This window comes from Kogia breviceps, chromosome 13, assembly GCF_026419965.1.
Source record: "Kogia breviceps isolate mKogBre1 chromosome 13, mKogBre1 haplotype 1, whole genome shotgun sequence".
In the NCBI taxonomy this organism is placed as follows: Eukaryota; Metazoa; Chordata; class Mammalia; order Artiodactyla; family Physeteridae; genus Kogia; species Kogia breviceps.
In genome coordinates, this window is record NC_081322.1 from 21528621 (window position 1) to 21553543 (window position 24923).

At 41.8% G+C, this 24923-nt stretch overlaps 2 pseudogenes; both read right to left on the reverse strand.

Annotated features, from left to right (window-relative positions):
• Window positions 1-4467: 4467 nt before the first annotated feature.
• Window positions 4468-4587, reverse strand: LOC131740292 (U6 spliceosomal RNA; annotated as a pseudogene).
• A 15668-nt stretch (window positions 4588-20255) lies between these two features.
• LOC131767753 (small ribosomal subunit protein uS5-like) lies at window positions 20256-21357 on the reverse strand (annotated as a pseudogene).
• Between the last annotated feature and the right edge of the window lie 3566 nt (window positions 21358-24923).

Sequence of the window (24923 nt, forward strand, 5' to 3'; positions counted from 1 at the left end):
AAGAGCAGGAGGCCAGGATGGGGCAGAGAGGACAGGATGCCGTGGGAAGAGCCGGCGGATGCCTGGGTACAAGGCGCATGCTCTCATAGTGGCCGCCCGCTCACTCGGCTCTCGGGTCTCGCGAGAGTGAGAACCCTTCCGCGTAGGGTTCCTCCATTTTCCTCCAGCGGAATGCGTGAGGAGCCCACCGGCACCACCATCACCACCATCACCACCACACGCTCACAGTTGGACAGTGGAGTGTTTATACCCACCTTTCTGAAAGTTCTGGAGCCCTGGGTCAGGGTCTGGCTACTTTCCAAAGAGGAATGGACTTGGTGTAGATTTGGGCTTTTGGGTGTAGAGACAGGCTTCGGAAAGCCTCCCGTTTCATGGATGGGATGCTCGGATGGAGACCTTGGGAAAGTCTTTGGTTCCGCGACACAAAGAAGCGAGGGAGCTCCTTATGGCTGTGCTTTTATGGATCCACAGTTAGAGCAGAGCTGTGCCAGGGGACCAGACGACTCTGCGAGGAAGGCTGTCTCCCTCACTCCATTGCTGCCAGAGAGGGGCTGACAGGACCAGGAACAGGTGTGAATGGGGCCTACCATGGGGACTATGGCTTCTCCGGGCTTTTGGACGTGGCTACATCCTGACCTTAACCTTGTGATCTCATGGCAGTGACTCGAGTTTTTCTTTCATAGAAAAAAGCCGGAGCCTCTGCCTGCTCTTCTCCGTTGCCTCTCACCACTCTTTCTGCTCCTGCCTCTCACGCCACCCCAGATACCCAAGTTCTTACTCTCAAGGGGAGAATAACATCAGGGAGCCCCTCTTTCCTGGCATATTTAGTGCCGTTTCCTCTCCTATCTTGGCTCTGATAGCTCTCTGAAGGTGGGTATCCCTCCCCACCACCCCGCTCATCCCCCCGCCTGCTTAGAGAGCCCCCAGCCAGCAGCGGACCCCTCTGCCCGCACTCCCCACCCTGGCCCCTCGCTGCCACACAGAGCCACCAGTGCCACTGCCCTGGCCGGCAGCGCAGGCTGCAGCGGGAACGCCTTTCAGTGGCCAAACAGCTGCTTTTCTCTCCGGTATCACCTGTGGCAGCAGGTGGGAGCCAGGAGAAGGTCTTCCTCTCCTCTTGTGGGATAGAGAGAGTTTAAACTCGCCCTGATCTCTAGGGCGATCTCTTCCCTTATTCGCCTTCCAGGAAAGAAAATGACCAAATCCTTATCCAGGAAGAAGCACCTAATGCCTTCCCTTGGACAACCTCGAGCTCTGCTTTAGGGAGTGTCCCAAAGGTTCTGCCTTCTTGAGGTTGCTCGCGAGGAGGCCTGTCCGTCCTCCTGACCGCTGTCTACTCACGTCCCACCCTCTGCCCTGACTCGGGCCGCCAGCGCTGGCAGATCTCCCGGGAGCTGTTCCTGCTTCTCCCACCCTCCCCCCACCCCCCGCCTCGCCTCCTCCACACCCACCCCCGTTCCCGCCTGTGCAGGGGGGGCCTGTACACACGGCCTCCTTCCCCCGGCCCAGCCCTGCGCTGTGCGTTGCTCTTGACCAGCCAGCAGTGGACGTGGCCTTGCAGCTTTACACAGAAATAAGCCCACCTTGGCCCCTACCCTGCTGGCTCCCAGGGGATTTTACCCAAGGGGGAGAATTTTAATGGCTGGGAGGGGATTGGAGGGCTCATTCCAAGAATCATGGGGCGACAGAAGCATATTTAGGAAAAGATTTTCCTCTGATCCCTGCTGTCTCTCAAAGTACACAGGATGATAAATATTTACTGTATTAGATCATGGATTTCTTTTTCTTTTTTCCTTTAAAAACCAAAACAAGTTTATTAGACTTTTTTTTTTTAGAGATCATGGATTTCTGATGCCTCCCACTAAACGTGTCCAAAAGGGACCCCAGCGTAAATCCCACATAAGGTGAGTTCAGTGTACTTTCTCTCTTTCTGCTCCCTGGATACCTGGCAGCGAGCCCGCTGGTAGATAGGTGCTTTGTGCTGGGCCCTGCTTGTCCAGCTGCCTCCAAGGGCTGCTGTCGGGGGAGGGGCTGCCTGAGAACTGCACGTCACCCTGTTGCTGGTTTTGAGCCCACTCAGTTCTCAACTATCAATCTTTCTCCATTTCCCCAATGTCTTGGTTTTGAGAAACATAGCAGGCCTTTTGTACCAGGCTTTTTTGTTTGTTTCTTTGGGGGATGTTAAAATATTAATTTTGAGATTTTTTTTTTTAGTTGTATCTACCGTATTTCAGGTTATTTTCATTGATGTCAGATGTGTGTATGACGTGTTTATGGTTCTTTTTTTAACCCTTCCTGGTTTGATTTTTTTAGAGGAATCTTTGAAGATAAACTCCTTCTTGATATATATTTTTTTTCTTTAGCAACTTGTTATCACTGGAAGCAAAGGGGAAAAGTGACCTCTTTTTCCATTGGTTGTATTTGTTTTTTGTTTGTTTTCATCTATTTATTTATTTATTTTTGGCTGCATTGGGTCTGCTTTGCTGCTCCTGGGCTTTCTCTAGTTGCGGTGAGCTGGGCCTACTCTTCGATGCGGTGTGCAGGCTTCTCATTGCGGTGGCTTCTATTGTTGTGGAGCACAGGCTGTAGAGTACAGGCTCAGCAGTTGTGGCGCATGGGCTTAGTTACTCCGTGGCATGTGGGATCTTCCCGGACCAGGCCTTGAACCCGTGTCCCCTGCATTGGTAGGTGGATTCTTAACCACCGCGCCACTAGGGAAGTCCTGTATTTGGTTTTTTGGGGTTTTTGTTTTTGTTTTCCTGGGTTGTTTGTTTGTTTGTTTTTTCTTTGTTTGTTTGTTTATTTGTTTTGGCTGCCCTGTGTGGCTTGTGGGATTTTAGTTAGTTCAATCCCTGACCAGGGATTGAACCCGAGCTCTCAGCAGTGAGAGCGTGGAGTCCTAACCACTGGACTTCAAGGAATTCCCTCATTGGTTGTACTTGTATGTCACAAATAAAAGATACTTTGTTCAGCTGAAAAAAAAAATTAATATTCTCAGTGGAATCTGGAGTGAAATACTAGACCTCTCCTCTGAAGGATATATTTCCACCAGGGTTTCCGAAACTGTTCATGTAATGCCAAAATGAATTAAAGTAAGAAATACTCCCTTTAAAAGGCAGGTGTCTGATAGGCAGGTCAGTTAGATATAAGAAGTTTCTGACTACAAGCCAGTCATTTGTTTTTTTTTGAAAACTAGAAGCTTTTTTTTTTTGGAGTAAATACAGAATTGACATTCTCAAGTTGAACAGACTTAAGTCTTTATATTAAAACAGTAATTATCTTGCTTGTGTGCTGGATGATGAAAGGTCATTGAGGAAAAAATAGAGGGAATATTGAAGGGCATGTACTTAATAAAAATGCTCACCCCCATCATCTAATGATTAGATATTATTTAATAGCTTATTAGATCCTGGGAGAGAACAGACTAAGATTAATTTCATGATTATAAGAAACCAATACCAAGACTTGCAAGAGGAAGTTTGTTGAAAATTATACTCTAGCTTTTCTACAGTTGAAATACTATAACTTCCTGTCATTTAGATAGTGAACTGGGCCTTACATGATCACAGGCTTGGGTTCACATGATAAAATTAAATAATCCAATGAACCTCCTTCCTGAGAGAAAATCTTTCAGTGCTAGAGGAAAAAGAGAAGGCTTAGTCTGTGCAACCTGGGGTTTAGTCTGTGCAACCTGGGGTTTCACAATCCCTCAGGACACTTAACAAGTGATAAATAATTATAACCCCTTTACTCAGAATCCAGTAACTAGGTTGACAGTAAAGTAACTCTGTGGGACTTTCTTTTTGGTGGTTGTGAGTTTATGACAGCAAGTATAACCTTTTCCAAACTTTGAATCGCTATTGACCCTGTATTATATATTCCACATGCCTTACCTAACTTACTTTTCACAAACAACTCTGCATGATAGACGAGAAAATTGAAGTTAAGGAGGGACTTCCCGGTGGTCCAATGGTAAACAATCAGCCTTCCAATGCAGGGGACATAGGTTCAATCCCAGGTCAGGGAACTAAGATGCCACATACCACGGGGCAACTAAGACCTCACATCACAACTACTGAGTCTGCGTGCCTCAACTAGAGAGCCTGCGTGCTGCAAAGTACAGGGCCCCTGCACCCTGAAGCCTGCACACCACAACTAGAGAGAAAAAACCCGCACACCGCAACTGGAGAGAAGCCCACGCGCTGCAACGAAGAGCCCGCACGCTGCAACAAAGATCCTGCATGCCACAATGAAGACCTGATGCAGCCAAAAAACATAAAAATAAAAAATGAAGTTAAGGAGAAAAGATAACTTGCCTGTGATTTATAAATAATGAAGACAGGATTTGGACCAAAGAAGGGTTTTGCCAATGACTTCATTTTTAGCCAGTACCTTCCTCTTAACAAAAGAAGTAGCAATGAGGAAACTAGAAGATCCTAGGTTTTGTGGCTGTAACTCACTTTTTAAAAAAATATGGAACACTTCACGAATTTGCATATTCATGGAGTGCATTGCATATGGTCAGGGGCCATGCTAATCTTCTCTGTATCGTTTCAGTTTTAGTGTACGTGCTACAGAAGTGAGCACTGTAATTCACACTTAACTTGGCCGATAAAGAGAGACCAAAAACGGTTGACTGGCATTACAAATAAACCCTTGCAATATATTAGACCTGACCCCTAGCAATATTTTCTTTACCTGCCTTCAGTCATTAAGCTTCAACACTCTTAATCAATGGATACTATGTCAGCTGGGTTTATTGCATATGAAAAATGCCCAGGAACAAACAAAAATTAATATGTTGTTCCCAGAAGCAAGTAAGAGATTATTGATCATGATACAGGAGAGTTCACTCAGGTGCTTTGCTGTAGTTGAGTGAGCAAGAGAAAAGAGAACAGGTCATAGAGCTCCTGTAAAGAGGTGGATATTCTCCGTGCTTTTGACAAACTTAGTTTATGAGTAGAAATCTGTGCCACAGAGCTTGCCACCCAGCAACCACACAAAACCTAGTAATGCTTACCTAGTAACTGCTCAGAATAACTTAATTCTCCTGTTTTCAAAGCTAATAATATGAGACACAAAAGGAAAACATAGGGAATCTAAAGAAATTACAGGGAGGTGGAATCTTCGCCAAGGCTGGACTTAGTATTCTGGCAGAGCTTTCTCTAATTAGGTAAGATCCTATCTATATGATAGGATATTTTCCAGGATAATTTTGAATACATGATTATTGTTCATAATCATTGCTTATGAATTCATTAAGTAAAGAAATGTATATGTGTTCTGCTCGTAGAATTTCATACAAAGTCTTCATGGCAATATCCCAATATCTCTCCTCCTTCTCAGCATTCTGCACTGGCTCCTCTTCCTCTGCTCACATCTTACAATTGGGGCCTCTGAAGTGTTTATCCTTTGCTCACCTTTCTTTTTCTCTCTCCCTATTCTCTGGGCTTCAGCCATCATGTCTATGGATTTGATCCTTCATCTGTATTACCAGCTCACATTTCCCTCGAATTCTAAGCAGTTTTTTCCATCACTGTGTCTGACATCTTCATTTATCAATGTGTTTACTAGTTTCTTTTCAAAGTCATTAGAATGGTCTAGACTCGTGTCGTCGTTGTCCTTTGAGTATGCCAGGCACATTCCAACCTCCAGGCTTTTGCATCTGCTGTTTCCTCTGGCTGGAACACTGTTCCCCTGCATATTCATGGCTTGCTCCCTTGCCTCCTTCATGTCTTTATCTAGTGTCAATGAGAGCTTCCTGACCACCCTCTTTAAAGCTGCAACACAAACTACACTAGACCCCTGTATCTCCTGCTCCCTCTCCCTGCCTTTCCTCTTCTCCACAGCAGTTAGCACTTCTAAAATTTATGTGTTGCTTATTTGTCTATTGTCTATCTCTCCGTGCAAGCTTCCGAGGGCGGGAATTTTTTTGTCTAATGTGTTCAATTCTACATCCCTGGTACTTACAACAGTGGTGCAAAGTAGGCACCCAGTATTACCTGTTGAGTGGAATGAATGAATGAATGATTACCCCACTGGCACCTCATGTAAAACTCCTTCTTGGGCTTCCCTGGTGGTGCAGTGGTTTAGAGTCCGCCTGCCGATGCAGGGGACACGTGTTCGTGCCCCGGTCCGGGAAGATTCCACGTGCCATGGAGCGCCTGGGCCCATGAGCCATGGCCGCTGAGCCTGCGCGTCCGGAGCCTGTGCTCCGCAACGCGAGAGGCTGCAACAGTGAGAGGCCCGCATACTGAAAACAAACAAACAAACAAACAAAACTCCTTCTTTTTTGTACATCTGCTCCTCTTCCTTCCCATAAATAGTAACATCAGCCTCCTTCCACTCACTCAGACCAAAAATCTCAATCACTTTCAACAATGCCGCACTTTATCCCTTTGTTCAGTAAACACGTCAAATTATTTCAAGTCATCTTGAAATCCTACTGACCCACCTCTTACTACCTATTCCATTTCTATTTCCCCAGTCCTGGTCCAGGGTCTCATCTCCTCTCCTACCCTTTGCAGAGACTGCTGCGTCAGTTCAAACCTCACTTGCCTCCAGCCTCTATCTTCCTAAAATGCCATGTCAGATCATATCATGCCCTGTTCTAAATCCTTAGCATGGAATTGAACTCTGTCCATGACCTCATCTCAAACCATTCTGCAATCCTCACCTGGCCACATGCTCTGTACCCAGACACATTAGACAGCTCCCAGTATCCCAAAGCCATGAGGTGTTGTGATGACTCCAAGCCGTGCTCGTGTTGTTCCCTCAGCTGCCCTTGTTCTGAAAGTGTTCCCTGATCTCTCTCTCTCCTCCACTTCCCACCACTTTGCTGATACCTCTGTTTTAGCACTTACCCATTTAATCTTAAATGTTAAATGTTCGTCTCTCACCACAAACCACAGTCGCTTTGAGAACCGCCAGCAGGCATCATTTATCTTTATACAAATCACAGTGCCTAGCCCAGTGTTTGATAGAGTAGGGGCTAAGGAAATGTGTATCGACTTGCCGAGTGAAATGTGAGTACATATTGAAAGTTCCATGTAGTGTGATGGGATAGAAATTCTCTAATAGGATTCAGAAAAAAGGGCACTGGTTTAATAAGGGCACGATTTAGGGTAATTTTTACTCATTATTCAGACCAGATTATAGGACCACTGAGGAAAACCTACCACATGGCCCTAGTCTAAACCAGCACAGACTACGCTTTATTCATAACGCTGGTCTCAATCATATGTGACAGATGAATTCCCCCAGCCCCATGCCCAGCATCACAGCTACCACTCCCATTTCCGGGCTGGGCAACTACCAAGCTATGAAATAGAATCGTTACTTACATAAGCAAATCAAAATGAAGATAATTGGTGGGAGAAGGGGGAAGGGTGTGGGAGGGATAATTCCATACATTTCATCGTATTTTATTCATCATATTTGATTTCATTTTATTTCAGCTTTAAAAATAAATATATAGAAATGTGCTTAAATGCACAAATGTGACTGTATCGACATACTTTTATTGTATATTCATCTTTTTCTTCTTTGCTAGCTCCCACCTCCCTCACCTTCCTCCTTTTTCACCTTAGCCCATGTTAACAGTCTACCGTAATTTTCTTCCTTCTCACACAAGCATATGAGAAATCTATTAATCATATACACATGTAGGAGTTTGTAATTGTTTGTTTTATAAAAACTGGATTATTTTATGCACTCTTTTCTCAATCATGTTACCTCTTGATAATCCCTCCAAATCAACTGGAATAGGTAGGTCCTAGTAGGTAGATTCTTTGTACTGGCTGCATAAAATTCCCCCATCTTATTTATACAGGATAGATTCCTGGGAGTGAAATTTCTGGGTCAGAGTGTATTTGTATTTATAATTTTAATACTGTTGCCAGATGTTATATTACCAAAAGGCTATAACAATGCATATTTTCACCTGCAGTAAATGTGGGAACCCTTTACCCTGCATTCCCACCAGCAATTGGTATTGTTGGGCTTTTCAATTTCCATCTGTCTGAGAGTTATAAAATGACATCTTGGGGTTACTTAAATCATCTCCAGATCACTAGTGAGTTTGAGAATATTCATATGTTTGCTACCTATCTAAATTTTCTCTTCTGTGAATTGTTTGTTCATGCTTTTTGATTATATCTCTACTGGAGTCTTTTGGCAACTTGTCTCAATTTGCAAGAGGTCTTTGAATATTATAAATATTAAATATTTGTCTGTTCTCTGTATTGCAGATATTTTCCCATGGCTTTCATTTGCATTTTGGCTTAGTTCATAATATCTTTTGCCGTATGTACATAATCAAATATTCTATCTTTTCTTTAACAGTTTCTAGATTTGCAGTCATGGGTAAGGTGTCTCCAGCCCCTAGATATTCCATATAGACACCTAAATTTTGTTATAAGATATTAATATATTTACATTAAAATTTTAACCCATTTGAAATTTTTTTCTTTTGATTTAAGATGCAGATAAAGGTAGGAGTACAAGTTTATTTTTAATATTTATTTATTTGGCTGCCCCGAATCTTAGTTGTGTCATGAGAGATCTTTAGTTGCAGCATGCGAGCTCTTTTAGTTGTGGCATGTGGGCTCTTAGCTGCATCATGCAGGATCTAGTTCCCTAACCAGGGATCGAACCCTGGTCCCCTGAATCAGGAGCACAGAGTCTTAACCACTGGACCATGAGGGAAGTCCCACAAGCTTATTTTTTATATTAATAGACAGTTGTGCCAGCAACATTTATTAAATAATTCATCCTTTCTCACTGAATTGAGGTATCTGCCAGTTTTGCATTTATTAATTCTCACATATAATGGAATATATATATATATTTTTTAAGTTATTATCTTAAAAAATTTATTGACTTATAATTGACATAAAACATTATATTAATTTCAGGTGTACAACACAATGATATAATATCTGTATATTTCGAAATGATCACCATAAGTGTAGTCAACATCTGTCACCACACAGTTACAATTTTTTTGCTTCAGATGAGGACTATTAGGATCTACTCTCCTAGCAACCTTCAAATATGCTACACAGAATTTTTTTTTAACTATTTTTTAATAGATCTTTATTGGAGTATAATTGCTTCACAATACTAAGCTAGTTTCTGTTGCACAACAAGGCAAATCAGCCATATGCATACACATGTCCCCATATCCCCTCCCTCTTGAGCCTCCCTCCCATCCTCCCTATCCCACCACTCTAGGTCATCACAAAGCACCAAGCTGATCTCCCTGTGCTATGCAGCTGCTTCCCACCAGCCAACTATTTTACATTTGTTACTGTATATATGTCAGTGCTACTCTCATTTGCTCCAGCTTCGCCCTCCTACCCCATGTCATCAAGTCCATTCTCTATGTCTACCTCTTTATTCCTGCCCTGCAAATAGGCTCATCAGTACCTTTTTTTTTTTTAGATTCCATATATATGCGTTAGCATACAGTATTTGTTTTTCTCTTTCTGACTTACTTCACTCTGTGTGACAGACTCTAGGTCCATCCACCTCACTACAAATAACTCAATTTCCTTTCTTTTTATGGCTGAGTAACAATTCCATTGTATATATGTGCCACTTCTTTATCCATTCACCTGTCCATGGACACTTAGTTTGCTTCCATGTCCTGGCTATTGTAAACAGTGCTGAAATGAACATTGTGGTGCATGTCTCCTTTTGAATTATGGTTTTCTCAGGGTATATGCCCAGTAGTGGGATTTCTGGGTCATATGGTAGTTCTATTTTTAGTTTTTTAAGGAACCTCCTTACTGTTTTCCATAATGGTTGTATCAATTTACTTTCCCACCAACAGTGCAAGATGGTTCCCTTTTCTCCACACCCTCTCCAGCATTTCTTGTATCTAGATTTTTTGATAATGGCCATTCTGACTGGCGTGAGGTGATATCACATTGTAGTTTTGATTTGCATTTCTCTAATAAGTAGTGATGTTGAGCATCTTTTCATGTGCCTCTTGGCCATCTGTATGTCTTCCTTGGTGAAATGTCTGTGTAGGTTTTCCACCCATTTTTTAACTGGATTGTTTGTATTTTTGATATTGAGCTCCATGAGCAATTTGTATATTTTGGAGATTAATCCTTTGTCTGTTGTTTCATTTGCAAATACTTTCTCCCATTCTGGGGGTTGTCTTTTTGTCTTGTTTATGGTTTCCTTTGCTGTGCAAAAGCTTTTAAGTTTAATTAAGTCCCATTTGTTTATTTTTGTTTCATTTCTGTTGTTCTAGGAGTTGGGTCAAAAAAGATCTTCCTGGTATTTATGTCAAAGAGTGTATTTCCTATGTTTTCCTCTAAAAGTTTTATAGTGTTTGGTATTACATTTAAGTCTTTAATCCATTTGGAGTTTATTTTTGTATATGGTGTTAAGTAGTGTTCTTTTTTTTTTTCTCTCATGTTTGCTTGGCATAAATTATTTAATGTAATTCTGGATGCAATTTACACCATGTTAACACTTTTTAAAATAATTAATTAATTAATTAATTTTTTTAACATCTTTATTAGAGTATAATTGCTCCACAATGGTGTTTCAGCCTATGCTCTATAGCAAAGTGAATCAGACACACACAGACACATGTCCCCACATCTTCTCCCTCCTGCATCTCCCTCCCTCCCACCCTCCCTATCCCACCCTTCTAGGTGGTCACAAAGCACCGAGCTGATCTCCCTGTGCTATGCAGCTGCTTCCCACTAGCTATCTGTTTTATGTTTGGTAATGTATATATGTCCATGCCACTCTCTCACTTTGTCCCAGCTTACCCTTCCCCCTCCCCGTATCCTCAAGTCCATTCTCTAGTAGGTCTGCATCTTTATTCCTGACTTGCCCCTAGGTTCTTCTGACCATTTTCTTTTTTTATTATTCCATATATATGTGTGTTAGCATATGATATTTGTTTTTCTCTTTCTGACTTACTTCACTCTGTATGACAGATTCTAGATATATCCACCTCACTACAAATAACGCAGTTTCATTCCTTTTTATGACTGAGTAATATTCCATTGTATATATGTGCCACATCTTCTTTATCCATTCATCTGTTGATGGACACTTAGGTTGCTTCCATATCCTGGCTATTGTAAATAGAGTGGCAATGAACATTTTAGTACATGACTCTTTTTGAATTATGGTTTTCTCAGGGTATATGCCCAGTATTGGGATTGCTGGGTCATATGGTAGTTCTATTTTTAGTTTTTTAAGGAACCTCCATACTGTTCTCCATAGTGGCTATATCAATTTACATTCCCACCAACAGTGCAAGAGGGTTCCCTTTTCTCCACACCCTCTCCAGCATTTATTGTTTGTAGATTTTTTTGATGATGGCCATTCTGACCGGTGTGAGATGATACCTCATTGTAGTTTTGATTTGCATTTCTCAAATGATTAACGATGTTGAGCGTTTCATTTGTTTGTTGGCAATCTATATATCTTCTTTGGGGAAATGTCTATTTAGGTCTTCTCCCCATTTTTGGAATGGGTTGTTTGTTTTTTTGATATTGAGATTCATGAGTTGCTTGTATATTTTGGAGATTAATCCTTTGTTAGTTGCTTCATTTGCAAATATTTTCTCCCATTCTGAGGATTCTCTTTTCATCTTGTTTATGGTTTCCTTTGCTGTGCAAAAGCTTTTAGGTTTCATTAGGTCCCATTTGCTTTATATTGTTTTTATTTCCTTTTCTCGAGGAGGTGGGTCTAAAAGTATCTTGCTGTGATTTATGTCATAGAGTGTTCTGCCTATGTTTTCCACTAAGAGTTTGATGGTGTCTGGCCTTACATTTAGGTCTTTAATCCATTTTGAGTTTATTATTGTGTATGGTGTTAGGGAGTGTTCTAATTTCATTCTTTTACATGTAGCTGTCTGGTTTTCCCAGCACTACTTATTGAAGAGGCTGTCTTTTCTCCACTGTATATTCTTGCCTCCTTTATCAAAGATAAGGTGACCATATGTGTGTGGGTTTATCTCTGGGCTTGCTATCCTGTTCCATTGATCTCTATTTCTGTTTTTGTGCCAGTACCATACTGTCTTGATTACTGTAGCTTTGTAGTATAGTCTGAAGTCTGGGAGCCTGATTCCTCCAGCTCCATTTTTCTTTCTCAAGATTGCTTTGGCTATTCGGGGTCTTTTGTGTTTTCGTACAAATTGTGAAATGTTTTGTTCTACTTCTGTGAAAAATGCCAGTGGTACTTTGATAGGGATCGCATTGAATCTGTAGATTGCTTTGGGTAGTAGAGTCATTTTTACAGTGTTGATTCTTCCAATCCAAGAACATGGTATATCTCTCCATCTATTGGTATCATCTTTAATTTCTTTCATCAGTGTCTTATAATTTTATGCATACAGGTCTTTTGTCTCCTTAAGTAGGTTTATTCCTAGATATTTTATTCTTTTTCTTGCAGTGGTAAATGGGAGTGTGTTCTTAATTTCACTTTCATATTTTTCATCATTAGTGTATACGAATGCAAGAGATTTCTGTGCATTAATTTTATATCCTGCTACTTTACCAGATTCATTGATTAGCTCTAGTAGTTTTCTGGTAGCATCTTTAGGATTCTCTGTGTATAATATCATGTCATCTGCAAACAGTGACAGCTTTACTTCTTTTCCAATTTTTATTCCTTTTATTTCTTTTTCTTCTCTGATTGCTGTGGCTAGAACTTCCAAAACTATGTTGACTAATAGTGCTGAGAGTGGGCAACCTTGTCTTGTTCCTGATCTTAGTGGAAATGGTTTCAGTTTTTCACCATTGAGGACGATTGGCTGTGGGTTTGTCATATATGGCCTTTATTATGTTGAGCAAAGTTCCCTCTATGCCTACTTTCTGGAGAGTTTTTATTATAAATGGGTGTTGAATTTTGTCAAAAGCTTTCTCTGCATCTATTGTGATAATCATATGGTTTTTCTCCTTCAATTTGTTAATATGGTGTATCATGTTGATTGATTTGCATATATTGAAGAATCCTTGCATTCCTGGAATAAACCCCATTTGATCATAATGTATGATCCTTTTAATGTGCTGTTGGATTCTGTTTGCTGGTATTTTGTTGAGGATTTTTGCATCTATGTTCATCAGTGATATTGGCCTGTAGTTTTCTTTCTTTGTGACGTCTTTGTCTGGTTTTGGTATCAGAGTGATGGTGGCCTCGTAGAATGAGTTTGGGAGTGTTCCTCCCTCTGCTATCTTTTGGAAGAGTTTGAGAAGGATAGGTGTTACCTCTTCTCTAAATGTTTGATAGAATTCGCCTGTGAAGCCACCTGGTCCTGGGCTTTTGTTTGTTGGAAGATTTTAAATCACACTTTCAATTTCAGTGCTTGTGATTTGTCTGTTCATATTTTCGATTTCTTCCTGGTTCAGTCTTGGAAGGTTGTGAATTTCTAAGAATTTGTCCATTTCTTCCAGGTTGTCCATTTTATTGGCATATAGTTGCTTGGAGTAATCACTCATGATCCTTTGTATTTCTGCAGTATCAGTTGTTACTTCTCCTTTTTCATTTCTAATTCTATTGATTTGAGTCTTCTCCCTTTTTTTCTTGAGAAGTCTGGCTAATGGTTTATCAATTTTGTTTATCTTCTCAAAGAACCAGCTTTTAGTTTTATTGATCTTCACTATCGTTTCCTTCATTTCTTTTTCATTTATTTCTGATCTGATCTTTATGATTTCTTTCCTACTGCTAAATTTGGGGGTTTTTTTGTTCTTCTTTCTCTAATTGCTTTAGGTGTAAGTTTAGGTTGTTTATTTGAGATGTTTCTTGTTTCTTAAGGTAGGCTTGTGTAGCTATATACTTCCCTCTTAGAACTGCTTTTGCTGCATCCCATAGGTTTTGGGTCATTGTCATTTGTTTCTAGGTATTTTTTGATTTCTTCAGTGATCTCTTAGTTATTAAGTAGTGTGTTGTTTAGCCTCCATGTGTTTGTATTTCTTACAGATTTCTTCCTGTAATTGATATTTAGTCTCATAGCTTTGTAGTTGGAAAAGATACTTGATACGATTTCAATTTTCTTAAATTTACCAAGGCTTGATATGTGACCCAAGATGTGAACTATCCTGGAGAATATTCCATGAGCACTTGAGAAGAATGTGTATTCTGTTGTTTTTGGATGGAATGTCCTATAAATATCAATTAAGTGCATCTTGTTTAATGTATCATTTAAAGCTTGTGTTTCCTTATTTATTTTCATTTTGGATGATCTGTCCATTGGTGAAAGTGGAGTGTTAAAGTCCCCTACTATGATTGTGTTACTGTAGATTTCCCCTTTTATGGCTGTTAGTATTTGCCTTATGTATTGAGGTGCTCCTGTGTTGGGTGCATAAACAATTATAATTGTTATATCTTCTTCTTGGGTTGATCCTTTGATCATTATGTGGAGTCCCTCCTTATCTCTTGTAGCAGTCTTTATTTTAAAGTCTATTTTATCTGATATGAGTATTGCTACCCCAGCTTTCTTTTGATTTCCATTTGCATGGAATATCTTTTTCCATCCCTTCACTTTCAGTCTGTATGTGTCCCTAGGTCTGAAGTGGGTCTGTTGTAGACAGCATATAAATGGGTCTTGTTTTTGTATCCATTCAGGTAGTCTGTGTCTTTTGGTTGGGACATTTAATCCATTGACAGTCAAGGTTATTATTGATGTGTATGTTCCTATTACCGTTTTTTAAATTGTTTTGGGTTTGTTTTTGTTGGTCTTTTTCTTGTCTTGTGTTTCCCACTTAGAGAAGTTTCTTTAGCATTTGCAAAGCTGGTTTGGTGGTGCTGAATTCTCTTAGCTTCTGCTTGTCTGAAAAGCTTTTGACGTCTCCATCAAATCTGAATGAGATCCATGCTGGTTAGAGTAATCTTGGTTGTAGGTTTTTCTCTTTCATCACTTTAAGTATATCCTGCCACTCCCTTTTGGCCTGCAGAGTTTCCACTGAAAAATCTCCTGATAACCTATGGGGATTCCTTTGTATGTTATTTTTTGTTTTTCCCTGGCTGCTTTTAATATTTTTTTCTTTGAATTTAATTTTTGTTAGTTTGATTAATATGTGTCTTTGTGTGTTTTTCCTAGGGTTTATCCTGTATGGGACTCTCTGTGCTTCCTGGACTTGGGTGACTATTTCCTTTCCCATGTTAGGGAAGTTTTGCACTATAATCTCTTCAAATATTTTCTCAGACCCTTTCTTTTTCTCTGCTTCTTCTGGGACCCCTGTGATTCAAATGTTGGTGCATTTAGTGTTGTCCCAGAGGTCTCTGAGATTGTCTTCAATTCTCTTTGTTCTTTTTTCTTTATTCTGCTCCTTGGCAGTTATTTCTACCATATTGTCTTCCAGCTCACTTATTCGTTCTTCTGCCTCAGTTATTCTATTATTGATTCCTTCTAGTGTATTTTTCATTTCAGTTATTTTGTTGTTCATCTCTGTTTGTTTGTTCTTTAGTTCTTCTATATCTTTGTTGAACATTTCTTGTATTTTTCAATCTTTGCTTCCATTCTATTTCCGAGATTCTGGATCATCTTTATTATCATCACTCTGAATTGTTTTTCAGGTAGATTGCCTATTTCCTCTTCATTTATTTGGTCTTGTAGGTTTTTACCTTGCTCCTTCATCTGTGACATATATTTTTGCAGTTTCTTTTTTTTTTTTTTTTTTTATGAGTGGAATTGTGTTCCTGTTTTACTGGTTTTTTGGCTTGAGACTTCCAGCACTGAAGTCTGTAGGCTGTTGGCTAGAGCTAGATCTTGGTGCTGAGATGAGGACCTCCATGAGACCTTGCTCTGATGAATATTCCCTGGGGTCTGAGGTTCTCTGTTAGTCCAGTGGTTCGGACTAAGAGCTCCCACCGCAGGACCTTCGGCATGACCCCGGCTCACGAACCCAGATCTCACAAGCCGTGTAGGGTGGCAAAAAAAAAAAAAAAAGAACAAAGCAAAGTAAAAAATAAAATTAGACTAGGAAACTAGCAGATATGTTAGAAAGAATGTACAAATAAAAATGTAGATGAGTCAACAACTGTAAGGTACCTCAGTACCTCAATAATAAAAAAGAGGAGGAGGAAAAAAAAAAAAAGGTGCGGGGAGGCCATGGCTGTGGAGGGCAGGGCCTAAGCAAGGATGAGGTTTGGGCAATGGGCAGGGCCAATGCTCAGGATCCACAGGGCTGGAAAAGGCCCTGGGGGCTGTGGGAGGTGGGGCTTAGGCTCAAGGAACATAAGGGGCCCAGGCGTGACCCCCACCCCTGGTCTCAGAGGGCAAGGGGCCTCACCTGGGAGCCCAGCAGGCTTCCTGGGCTTGAGTGGGCAGGGTAAACACCCTCCTCTCCTCTCCTGCTCCTACAGTCTGTGGTCTGGGAAGGCCCCTTCCGCCTGCCTCTCCTCATCTCCCCAGCCTCCCTCCTATGCCCCCAGGACCAATGCGGCCGGCAGGGAGGGGTGGGCCTTGGTGGGCAGGGGACCAGCCTGGGAGCTCAGTAGGCTCCCTGTGCTGAGTGGGCGGGGCAGTCACCCTCTACTCCTCTCCTGCTCCTACTGGATGGTCCCTCCTGCCTGCCTCTCCTGATCTCCCCAGCCTCAGGAGCGCCAATCCTGTCTGGCCTCCACTTCTCCCCACTCAGTCCCCCTTCATCCTACTGGTTCACTTTGAGATTCCTGCTGTCTTCTTGGGCATCAGAATCCCCCACCAGTGGCAGGCAGGTGCCCTAGTTGTGGGTAGACGCTAACTCTACATCTTCCCACACCGCCATCTTGACTCCGCCAGGATATATATTTTTAGATTCTGTTCTGCTGTATTCTGTCCCATGAGTCTATTTGTGTATCTCTAGGTCAATAGCGTTTGATATCTATTAGGTCAAGTCCTCCCTTACTAGTCTTTTTTTCCCCAAAATATGTATTTTTTTGATTTGGAGCATTTATTCTTTCATTAAAATGTTTAAATCATTTTATTCAATTTTTCAATTCTCCTTTACCATAACATTCCTTTGGAATTCTATTTAGGATTGCATCAAATGCATTTATTAATTTTTTCAGAATTGACATTTTCTGCTATTGTTTTTCAAGCCAATAAAAAGGTATTCATTTCCATTTTTTCCAATGTTATTTAACTCCCTGACCCTCAATTTCTGCCAATAAGATGAGACCTTTAAAATACTTTTGCTTCCTCCTTCAGTTCATCCTCAACCCTAGATGACACCTTGGAATATGTTTTAATTTTTCTAAAAAAATAATATTTTTATTTTTAGACTATTATTAGCACTTACCTTGCCATATTCATTCATGCATTCAACTAAACATTTACTGAGAACCTATGCTATGCACAGTTTGAGGCACTAGGGGTATATCAAGCCAAAAAACCCACAAAACTTTGCTGTCAGAATTTATGTATGGGGGGACAGATACTAGACAAAATAAATGAGTAAGTTATATACTATGCAGTATAGTATTTAACACTTTTAATAGGTGATAAATGCTATGGAGAAAACCAGAGTATGAACGTAGGATGGAAGGTCATAGCACTGAGCAGAGAGTGCATTAAAATGTTAAATAGTGTGATCAGGGAAGGCCTGAAGGAGAATGTGGCACTGGAGAAAAAACCTGAAAGATGTGAGAGAGAGAGCCATGTGGATGTCCGAAGAAAGCCAATCCAGGCAGAAGAACAAATAAGAATGCACTGAGGAGGGATCATGCCCAACCTATTCAGGAACAACAGAGAGACAAGAGTGATGGAGATGGAGTAGAGGGGTGCGCGGTCAGATTATTAGGAGATGAGGTCTTAGAGATTACAGGAGTTAGGTCACGTAGGGCCTTGCTGCCTATTACAAAGACTTCAACTTGTTTATGGGTGAGCAGTGTTACTCAACCATAAAGAAGAATGAAGTATTGCCATTTGCAGCAACATGGATGGACCTAGAGACTACCATATTATGTGAAGTTAAGTCAGACAGAAAAAAACAAATACCATATGATATCCACTTATATGTGGAATATAAATATGATGCAAATGAACTTATCTACGAAACAGAAACAGACTCACAGACATAGAGAACATATTTGTGGTTGCTAAGGGAGGGGGGCTGGGGGAGGATGAATTGGGAGTTTTGGATTCGCAGATGCAAACTATTATATATAGCATGGCTAAACAATAAGGTCCTACTATATAGCACAGGGAAATATATTCAATATACTGTGATAAATCATAATGGAAAAAATATAAAAAGAATGTATATATGTGGAATCTAGAAAAATGGTGTAGATGATCTTTTTTGCAAAGCAGAAATAGAGACACAGACATAGAGAACAAATGTATGGATACCAAGGGGGAAGGGGTGGGAGGATGAGATGAATTGGGGGATTGGGATTGACATATATACACTACTATGTATAAAATGGATAACTAATGAGAACCTACTGTATAGCACAGGGAACTCTACTCAGTGCTCTGTGGTGACCTAAATGGGAAGGAAATCCAAAAATGAGGGAATATATGTATACATATGGCTTATTCACCTTGCTGTACAGCAGAAACTGACACAGCAGTGTAAAGAAACTATACCCCAATTTAAAAAAGAATATATATATATATAACTGAATCACTTTGCTGTACAATAGAAATGAACACAACATTGTAAATCAACTATACTTCAATAAAATAAATTTTAAAATAAAGAAAACCCATTTGAAAAGAAAGATTTCAACTTTCACTCTCAGAGAAATGGAATAAACCCTTGGACAGTTCTTAAAAAGATCACCATGTTCTGAGTTAATGCGTCAACAGAATGATCAGTCTGACTGCTTTGTTAAGAGTAAAGTGGAAAAGGACAAGATGAGTTAGGAAACTCAAGGAATAATCTAAGCAAGAAAGAATAGTCTTATGGACCAGGGGACTAGTGGTGACAAGTGGTCAAAAAAGGTTATATTTTTAAGATAGTAGAGCCAATACGAGTTGCTGAGGGATTAGATGTGGGGTGTATGAGAAAGAAAGAGGTCAAGGATAACTCCAAGGATTTTTGCCTGAGCAAGTGGAAAGATGGAATTCCATTAACTGAGACATAATACCACCAGAGGAACCAGATGGGGTGGGGAGTAGAGGTAGTGAATCAGGAGTTTGATTTTTGACATGGCTATTAGACTTCCAAGTAGCTGAGATAGAGTTAGATGCACCAGATTGGTATTCAGGAGAGAGAGCCAGACTGGAGATCTACATTTAGGAGGCATTAGTGTATGATTGGTATTTGAAAGTATGTACCTGGATAACATTATCAATGAGGATATAATGAAAAGAAGAAACCCAAGGATTTTACCAAAGTGAAAAGATGAAGATAGGAGGAGCTAGCAAAAGAAAACAGAACAAATGGCTAGTGAGGTAGGAAGAAAACCAGGAGAATGTGGTATCTTGTAAGCCAAATGAAGAAAGTATTTCTAGAATAGGGGATGATCAACTCTGCCAAGTGCTGCTGATGAGACAAGATGAAGGTTTATCAATAGAATTGCCCAGTGAAGTAAGCAACATGTGGAGGTCATTGCTGACCTCAAGAAGAGAAGTTTTTGTCATGTGGATGACGTAAAAGAAGGTTTAAAAATTTAAATAAAAAAACAAACTTTTGGATAGCATCTAAAAAAGGAAGTGATAAATTTATTAAAATTGGCATTATATTTACACTTGGATTGTTAACTATAATTTTATTTGTTTACATCTATTTTTTCATTGTCAATTAGCAAGAGATCATTTTATTTCTTTATCTCAATTTTTTTCATTGTCAAAATCAACAAGAGATAAAAGGCATCTTCATCTCATATTGAACACTTTGTGGTTCTCAGTAGGTGTTTATTGAATAAGTAGGTACGCATTTCTCATTCTAACACTAACTAGCAAGGGATGCCCTCAACATACTAACAGAATGACAGAAGTCAAGACCACCAATGGTCTCCTTAAGTGAAAAAAGTGTTCTTTTACAGTAGTACCTACAAGATCTCAGTTGATGGCTGTGCCAAATGGTAAAGTGAAATAACAATAATTCTAGTCCAGAGTCCTAACCCCAACTTAAATAATATTTGAAAGTTCCTAGTTAGGCAGCGAAGGGGAAAAAATGTCACCTATAACAGATGGCTCTACTATATGCCATTTAATCAAAGAACCAACTGTCCTTTAAAGCTTGGTTTTCAAAATTGATCTATATATTTAAAAGATAAGTAGCAGGAGAAATAATAGCCCAGGGAAACAATGCTGGCTTCATTCACTTTATTTTTCTCATAGAAAATTATGTGGTGGTTACAGCTGGAGCCTGGGTCCTCTGCACAGAAACTCTGGTGTGGGTCTTTTTTTTTTTTTTTTTTTTGCGGTATGCGGGCCTCTCACTGTTGTGGCCTCTCCCGTTGCGGAGCACAGGCTCCGGACGCACAGGCTCAGCGGCCATGGCTCACGGGCTTAGTTGCTCCGCGGCATGTGGGATCTTCCCGGACCAGGGCACGAACCCGTGACTCCTGCATCGGCAGGCGGATTCTCAACCACTGCGCCACCAGGGAAGCCCTGGTGTGGGTCTTTACAGGATGGTCGATGAATTCCTGATATGGAGACTTGGTGAACACCATCTCTTTCCAGAGATCAGGAGTGAGATAACTGTAGGTGTTGGAAATGGCACCAAAAGTGGTCTTGGCGAATTTGCCCAGGATGGCAGTGCAGCCCCTGGCAGAGGTGTAGCAGTTGTCAATTCCAGCCATCATCAGTAGCTTCTTGGGCAAGGGGCTGAGATGATTCCAGTGCCCCTGGGAGCAGGGATGAGGCACACCAACACAGAGCCAGTGGCCAGTCACCTTGCAAGGGATGGTATGGGGCTTGCTGATGTTGTTCCCCCAGTGTACTTGCCGCACGGGGATGATGGAGAGCTTTTCCAGAATGATGGCCCCACGGATAGCAATGGCTACCTCCTTAGAACACTTGACACCCAATCCAACATGTCCGTTGTAATCCCTGATGGTGACAAATGCCTTGAACCTGGTCCACTGGCCAGCACATGTCTGCTTTTGCACAGACATGATCTTCAAAACCTCATCCTTGAGGGATGCCCCCAAGAAAATGTCAGTGATCTCAGATTCCTTGATGGGCAGAGAGAAGAGATAGATCTCCTCCAGGGACTTGATTTTCATGTCCTTGACCAGGCGGCCTAGCTTGGTGACAGGGAGCCACTTATTGTCCTTGGCCTTGCCTCTGTGAGCTCTGTGGCCTCGGCCCCGGCCCCAACCACAACCCTGGCCCTGGCCCCGGACACCACTGCCAAAGCCTCTGTGGAAGCCACCGCAGCCTCCCATTCCAGGGCCCCTGGGGCCTCCGGGCCCTCCCACAGCACCGGCGTCATCTGCCATGTGGTGTTTTTACAGAAAAGGTTTTGGTAAAAGTGTCTTAACGTGAGAATTTCATATTAGATGGAGATCAAACATGAAAGAAAAAGAGGCAGAAGAAAATATTGTAAGAGATAATATTCATAGTTCCACTTCAGTGGACTTGGTGAATAAAGAAACAACTGTGGGGGTGGAGTCAAGATGGCAGACTAGGAGGACATAGAATTCACATCTCCTCACAACGAGGGCACCTACTAGGCACCGGTGGGGGACCATGGACACCTAAGAGGACGGGAGGAACCCCTAGGGACTGGGTAGGATGTGGGATGTGAGTGGGGAGGAGAAGTGGAGGTGGGACAGGACTGGCGCCTCTGAGGGGTGGCTGGGGGAGGGGAAGGGGTCCCACGCCTGAAGGGGGAAATTGGGGAACCTTTGGGAGGGCAGAGGATCAAAAGGGAGTGTGGCCAGGTTTCCCCTGCTCACTTGGGCCCCCCGGAACCTGTTGAGATCCCTGGCTTATCCTCTGCCCACCGAGGGCCCCTCCAGCTGCAGGTCCTGAGGGAGTGGGAGGGAAGGGGGAGCAAAAGTAAAGGCCTGACCTCCAGGACCGGCACCCCTGAGGGGCGGCTTGGGGAGGGGAGGAGTTCCTACACGCAGCAGGACCCACCCATGGTTAGGGGTCCAGCAGCGATGGGGGAGACCCTTGGGGAGACGGTGAGGGAGGGGCACAAAGAAAGGGAGGGGAACGCAGCCAGTGCTTTCCCTGTCCACTTAGACATGGTGGAGCCTGTTGGGCTCCTGGGCCTAATCCTCTGCCCTCAGAGCCTCCCTCCTGCTGCGCAGAGCCCAAGCCCCGCCCCTACACTCCCACCCAGGGCCACACCTCTACACTTGGAGACCCCCTCCAACACGCTGGGCCTAAACACCACCCACCCACCCTCACTCAGGGCGTTACCTCCAAACTCCAGAGCTCCACACTCCAGAGACCCTCCTTTTGAGGTGCTGCCTCGCCCCTTGTATGCAGGTCCTAAGCAGAGGCCTTGCCCATGCTTGAACGTCGCCCTGCCTAGGCCCCGCCCCATGCTCAAATGTCACACCCCCACCTGCCTAGGTCCCGCCCCACCCTAAACCCTGCCCCTGCCTAAGTTCCACCCCTCACCTAAACTCCTCCCCCATAGCCAAGCCTATTTTTTTCTTTTTTCCTCTTTTAGATTGGGGTTCTGTTTTACCTTGTTTATTCATTGTTGTTGATTCTTTTATATTTTTATTTTTCCTAATAAATCTTTTATTTTTCTAATTTTATTCTTTATACTTTGTTCTTGTTCTGTCCTTTTGGTTTGTTCCCCCTACCCACCCTTTTATTTCTTTTCTTTTTTCTGTTGTGGTTTTATTTTACCTTGTTGGAGTTGTTTCAATTATAGTTTTATTGTTCCTAATATATTTTTTATCTCTCTTTCTTTTTTAATTAATTTATTTATCTTTGGCTGTGTTGGCTCCTCGTTTCTGTGCGAGGGCTTTCTCTAGTTGCGGCAAGCAGGGGCCACTCTTCATCGCGGTATGTGGGCCTCTCACTATCACGCCTCTCTTGTTGCAGAGCACAGGCTACCCAGACGCACAGGCTTAGTAGTTGTGGCTCACAGGCCTAGTTGCTCCGCAGCATGTGGGATCTTCCCAGACCAGGGCTTGAACCCGTGTCCCCTGCATTAGCAGACAGATTCTCAACCACTGTGCCACCAGGGAAGCCCCTATTTTTTATCTTTTTAATTTTATTTTGTTTTTTATTCTTTGATATTGTACTGCTCTTTTTTTTTTTTTTTTTTTTGCGGTTCGCGGGCCTTTCACTGTTGTGGCCCCTCTCATTGTGGAGCAGCCCCTCTCATTGCGGAGCACGTGCAGGCTCAGTGACCATGGCTCACGGGCCCAGATGCTCCACGGCACGTGGGATCTCCCCGGACGGGGGCACGAACCCGCATCCCCTGCATCGGCAGGCGGACTCTCCACCACTGCGCCACCAGGGAAGCCCCTGTACTGCTCATTTCTTTCTTTCTTTTTTTTTTTCCACTGTGCTACAAAGCTTGCGGGATCTTGGTTCCCAGGCCAGTGGTCAGCCCCACGCCCCTGTGGTGGGAGCTCCAAGTCCAAACCACTGGACTAAAAGTGAACCTCAGATGCCAGGGAATATCAACTGGAGTGAGACCTCCTGGAGGTCCTCATCTCAGCACCAAGACCTGGCTCTATCCAACTGCCTGCAAACACTAGGGCTGGACATCTCAGGCCAAACAAACAACCAGCAAGACAGGAATACAGCACCACCCATCAAAAAAAAAAACAACAATGAAATGACAAAATATGTGTTACAGACGAAGGAGCAAGGTAAAAACCTACAAGACCAAATAAATGAAGACGAAATAGGCAACCTACCTGAAAAAGAATTCTGAGTAATGATAGCAAAGATGATCCCAAATCTTGGAAACAGAATGGAGAAAATATAGGAAACATTTAACAAGGATCTAGAAGAACTAAGGAGCAAACAAACAGTGATGAACAACACAATTATTGAAATTAAAAATACTGTAGAAGGAGTCAATACCAGAATAACTGAGGCAGAAGAATGAATAAGTGAGCTGGAAGATAAAATGGTGGAAATAACTGCCAGGAAGCAGAATAAAGAAAAAGGAATAAAAGAATTGAGGACAGTCTCAGAGACCTCTGGGACAACATTAAATGCACCAACATTTGAATTATAGGGGTCCCAGAAGAAGAAGAGAAAAAGAAAAGGACTGAGAAAATATTTGAAGATGTTATAGTTGAAAACTTCCTTAACATGGGAAAGAAAATAGTCAAGTCGAAGAAGCACAAAGAGGACCATACAGGATAAACCCAAACTGAAACATGCCAAGACACATATTAATCAAACTATCAAAAATTAAATACAAAGAAAAAATATTAAAAGCAACAAGACAAGAGCAACAAATAACATACAAGGGAATCCCCTTTGGGTTAACAGCTGATCTTTCAGCAGAAACTCTGCAAGCCAGAAGGGAGTGGCAGGACATATTTAAAGTAATGAAAGGGGAAAACCTACAGCCAAGATTACTCTACCCAGCAAGGATCTCATTCAGATTCGATGGAGAAATTAAAACCTTTCCAGATAAACGAAAGCTAAGAGAATTCACCAACAAACCAGCTTTACACCAAATGCTAAAGGAACTTCTCTAGGCAGGAAACACAAAAGAAGGAAAAGACCTACAAAAACAAGCCCAAAACAATTAAGAAAATGGTAATAGGAACATACATATTGATAATTACCTTAAATGTAAATGGATTAAATGCTCCAACCAAAAGACACAGACTGGCTGAATGGATACAAAAACAAGACCCATATATATGCTGTCTCCAAGACATCCACTTCAGACCTAGGGACACATACAGACTGAAAGTGAGGGGATGGAAAAAGATATTCCATGCAAATGGAAATCAAAGGAAAGTTGGGATAGCAATTCTCATGCCAGACAAAATAGACTTTAAAACAAAGACTATTACAAGAGACAAAGAAGGAAACTACATAATGATCAAAGAATCAATCCAAG